This window comes from Myotis lucifugus, unplaced genomic scaffold (genome assembly GCF_000147115.1).
Source record: "Myotis lucifugus unplaced genomic scaffold, Myoluc2.0 scaffold_50, whole genome shotgun sequence".
Lineage (NCBI taxonomy): Eukaryota > Metazoa > Chordata > Mammalia > Chiroptera > Vespertilionidae > Myotis > Myotis lucifugus.
The window spans coordinates 3,010,098-3,015,259 of NW_005871098.1; the positions used below are offsets into that span (position 1 = coordinate 3,010,098).

At 43.1% G+C, this 5,162-nt stretch overlaps 1 pseudogene; it reads left to right on the plus strand.

The window, feature by feature from the left end:
* Positions 1-4,337: 4,337 nt before the first annotated feature.
* Positions 4,338-4,469, plus strand: LOC111825995 (annotated as a pseudogene).
* The last annotated feature ends 693 nt before the right edge of the window (positions 4,470-5,162 follow it).

Below are 5,162 nucleotides of genomic sequence, written 5' to 3' on the forward strand. Positions count from 1 at the left end.
GATAAAAACTCTCAGCAAAGTGGGAATAGAGGGATCATACCTCAACATAATAAAAGCCTTCTATCAAAAACCTATAGCCAACATCATAGTCAATGGGCAAAAACTAAAAGCATTTCCCCTAACAACAGGAACAAGACAGGGATGCCCATTCTCACCACTCCTATTCGTCATAGTACTGGAAATGCTAGCCATAGCAATCAGACAAGAAGAAGAAATAAAAGGAATCCAAATTGAAAAAGAATAAGTAAAATTGTCATCATTTGAAGATGACATGATATTGTACATAGAAAATCCTAAAGATTCCATCAAAAAACTACTAGAACTAATAAATGAATTCAGCAATGTAGCAGGATACAAAATTAACACCCAGAAATCTATGGGTTTTATATACACCAATAATGAACTCACAGAAAGAGAAAAAAAAAACCAAAAATCTCATTTTCCATTACAAAAAAAAAAAAAAATTAAGGTACCTAGGAATAAATTTAACCAAGGAAATAAAGGACCTGTACTCAGAAAATTACAGTATGCTAAAAAAAAGAGATAGAGGAAGACATAAACAAATGGAAGAATATATCATTTTCATGGATTGGTAGACTCAACATCATTAAAATGTCCATACTACCCAAAGCAATTTATAGATTCAATGCAATCCCCATTAAAATACCAAAAGCATACTTCAAAGACCTAGAACAAACTCTCCAAAAATTAATCTGGAATAAAAAAAGACCCTGAATAGCTGTAGTAATCTTGAGAAAGAAGAACAAAGTTGGAGGAATAATACCAGATATCAAGCTATACTACAAAGCCACTGTTCTCAAAACTGCCTGGTACTGGCACAAGAACAGACATCTGGAATAGAGCAGAGAGCCCAGAAATCAACCCAAGCCATTATGCTCAATTAATATTTGACATAGGAGGCAAGAGCATACAATGGAATCAAGATAGTCTCTTCAATAAATGGTGTTAGGGGAAATTGGACAGATACATACAAAAAAAAAAAAGAAGAAGAAGAAGAAGAAACTAAACCAGCAACTTACATCATACAAAGAAAAATAAACTCAAAATGGATAAAGGACTTAAATGTAGGATGGAAAACTATAAAAATCCTAGAAGAAGCCATAGGCAGCAAAATAGCAGACATTTGTCGTAGCAATATCTTTACTGATACTGCTCCTAGGGCAATGAAAACTAAGGAGAAAATAAACAAATGGGACTACATCAAAATAGAAAGTTTCTGAACAGCAAAAGAAACCATCAACAAAACAACAAGAAAGCACACTGCATGAGAGAACATATTTGCCAATGTTATCTCCAATAAGGTTTTAATCTCCAGAATTTATAGGGAACACATACAATTTAACAAAAGGAAGATAAATAATGCAATCAAAAAATGGGCAGAAAAAAAGATGGCGGCTGGCAGGACAGAGGTGAGGGAGAGGATGTGAGTGAGTGAGAGGGTGAAGGGAGAATGTGTGTATGCGTGTGGTGTGTGTCTGAATGAGTGAGGGACAGTTAGATCCGACAGGAGTGCCAGGGGCCAGCGGACAGGGAGAGACTGCTGCCAGGCGGGCACTCCCAGGACTGTGGGACTCAGGCACGGAGCCCACGCCATCTTGAAGGGGAGAGCGGCCATCTGGGAACTCATCGACACCACCACCCAGACAGGCCCTGGACGCTGACCCAGCAGCCACTCCAGCCAAGGTCCTGCTGCCTCACCCGCAGACTCCCAGAACCTGGGATTTCCAAGTCCGGGGAAGCATCGCATCCGCAGGGGTGAGTGCGGCCTCCCCCTCCCAGGCAGCAGACCTCCAGGCACCACATTCACGCGTTTCCAGCATGCAAACCTCTGGAGCCCACCACCCCACAGGCAGCCCCTGGAGGCCAATGCAGGCTCCCGCTGAATGCAATATTGTGCAGACAGGGGTGCACTGCCCCACAGTAAAGATTCTGAATTCACTCTTCCTGAATAACTGCCAATAGACACTGTCGCACAATTTCAACGCCAGGACCCCTTAAGGTGCCTCAGAGCTTTGCGCGTACCGCCAGTGCCCCGGTTTCCAGCAGAAAGGCATCTGGAGACCACCACCCCACAGGCAGCTCCTGGGAGCCGCTGCGAGCCCCCCACTAGGTGTGATATTGTACAGACAGTGGCGCACTGCCCCACAGGAGAAATTCTGAATTCACTCTCCTGAATAACTGCCAATAGACACTGTCGCACAATTTCAAGGCCAGGACCCTTTAGGGTGCGTCAGAGCCCTGCGTGCACCGCCAGAGCCGCGGTTTCCAGCAGACAGGCATCTGGAGACCACCATCCCACAGGCAGATCTGGGGAGCCACTGCTAGCCTCGCTGAGTGCGATATTGTGCAAACGGGGGTGCACTGCCCCACAGCAGAAATTCTGAATTCACTCTCCTGAATAACTGCCAATAGATGCTGTCGCAGAACTTCAGCCCTAGGGCCCCTCAGCATACCTCGGAGATCCACGCTGCAAATGCACCACGGGTACCCCGGTGAGCTGCCACTGGGAGCGTGTATATCCATCCACAGGTACGGCAGCAAAAACTGAGTCTTCCCACTCTACAGCTGCAGAACTCTGGACACTATAGTAGTGCTTTGCCAGCGCTCAGGCCTCCTGAGCCCACCAGGCCACAGGTGTGTTCTTATCCTAACAAGGGTGCACTGTCCCAACAATAGAAATTCTGAATACCCTCATCCTGGATACCTTCCCACAGACGCCTCAATTGCTTGGCTTCAACAGGGCCCTTCAGAGTGTCCCAGGGTGCCACACTGGCAAGCACACCGGGGGTGCCCCTGTGAGCTACCACTGGGAGCGTGGGTATCCAACCACAGGCCCAGCAGCAAAAACTGAGTCTTTCCACTCTACAGCTACAGACCCCTGGACACCACAGTTGTGCCTTTCCAGTGTGCAGGCCTCCTGAGCCCTACCACCCTGACAGACAGCTCCTGAGTACCTGTGAGAGCCCCTGCTGGGCACATGCGATTTTAGCCAAGGACGCAAGGCAGCAAAAATTGGAACATATCCCTCCCCAGCTGCTGACATCTGGACACCTCGGTTGCACCTTACCAGCTCAAAGGCCTACATCAAGAAAACCTAAACAGCTCAAGTAGGGAGCTACGCTATATTACCAAACTCAGGAGTTCCGAGAGATCACACAAGCAGCACCCTCCTCAAAAGAACCGGGGTAGCAGAACAGTCAGATCTAGGACACAGAAACAATTAAAACATTAGAGCAAAACATGGAGAGACAAAAAAGCAATCCCCAAAGGAAAGAAAAATAGGAATCACCAGAGAGGGAGTTAAATGAAACCGAGGCTAGTAACTTCTCAGAGACAGAATTCAGACTAATGGTTATAAGAATGCTCAAACGGCTGGATGATAAATACACGCAACTCAATGACAAATACACACAACTCAATGAGAATTATAAGGAGCTGAATGAGAATGTCACCAATATGAAAAGGAACCAAGAGGAAATGAAGAACGACATAGCTGCAATAAAGAACACAATGGAAAGCTTGAACAGTAGACTAGAAGAGGCTGAGGACTGCATCAGCGAGCTAGAAGACAGGGTAGGAAAAAACACACAAACACAGCAGCAACTGGAAAGAAAAATTAAAAAGCAAGAGGAGAGCCTAAGGGAGCTTAGGGACAACACAAAACGAAACAACATCCGCATCATAGGGGTAACAGAAGGAGAGGAAGAGAAGCAAGGAATACAAAACCTGTTCGGAGAAATAATGACAGAAAACTTCCCCCATATTGGCAAGAAAAGAACCATGCAAATCCAAGAAGCACAGAGAGTCCCAAAAAAGATGAACCCAAAAAGACCAACACCAAGACACATCATAATTAAATTGGCAAACATCGACAACAAAGTAAGAATCTTAAAAGCTGCCAGAGAGAGACAGAAATTACATACAAGGGATCTCCCATTAGAATATCAATGGATTTCTCAACAGAAACACACCAGGCTAGAAGGGAATGGAATGAAATATACAAAGTGATGCAAAGCAAGCTACTGAATCCCAGAATACTACACCCAGCAAGGCTATCATTCAAAATTGAAGGTGGAATCAGGAACTTCACAGACAAAAAAGGACTAAGAGAGTTTATTACCACCAAGCTAGCAATGCAAGAAATGCTAAAGGAACTGCTGTAAAAAGAAGAAACAGAAAGGCAAGAAGAAACACAAATATTAAGAATAAAAATGACAACAAACAAGTACTTATCAATAATAACATTAAACGTAAATGGATTAAATGCCCCAATCAAAAGACGTAGGGTAGCTGAATGGATAAGAAAACACGACCCCATACTTACTTGGCAGGGGAGATACCATGATCATAAAGGTGGTTTTCCCAGGGCGAGGCTTATCCATTGCACTCCGGATGTGCTGACCCGTGCGATTTCCCCAAATGTGGGAAACTCGATTGCATAATTTTAAAAAAATATATAATTAATAAATAAATAAATAAATAAATAAATAAAAAAGAAAACACGACCCATATATTTGCTGTCTACAAGAGACCCACCTGAGAACAAAGGATTCACACAGACTGATAGTGAAGGGATGGAAAAAAATTTTTCAGGCAAATGGAAATGAGAAAAAAGCTGGGGTTGTGATAGTTATATCTGACAAAATAGACCTCAAAGTAAAGGAGATAACAAGAGATAAGGAAGGCCACTACATATTACTAAAGGGAGCAATCCAACAAGAAGATATAACTCTGGTAAATATATATGCTCCCAATATAGGAGCACCCAAATACATAAAACAACTTCTGGAAGATATCAAGGGAGAGACTGATAGCAATACAGTCATAGTAGGGGACTTTAATACCCCACTGACATCACTAGATAAATCCTCTAAAAAAAAATCAGTAAGGAAACAGCAATCCTAAATGACTCACTAGAAGAGATGGACTTAATTGACATCTTCAGAATATTTCACCCCAAAGCAACAGAATATACATTCTTCTCCAGTGCACGTGGGACATTTTCAAAGATAGACCATATATTAGGACATAGGCAAAGTCTCTTCAAATTCAAGAAGATAGAAATCATAACAAGCATCTTCTCAGATCACAGTGGCATAAAACTAGAAATCAACTACAATAAAAACAATGGAAAAAAATCA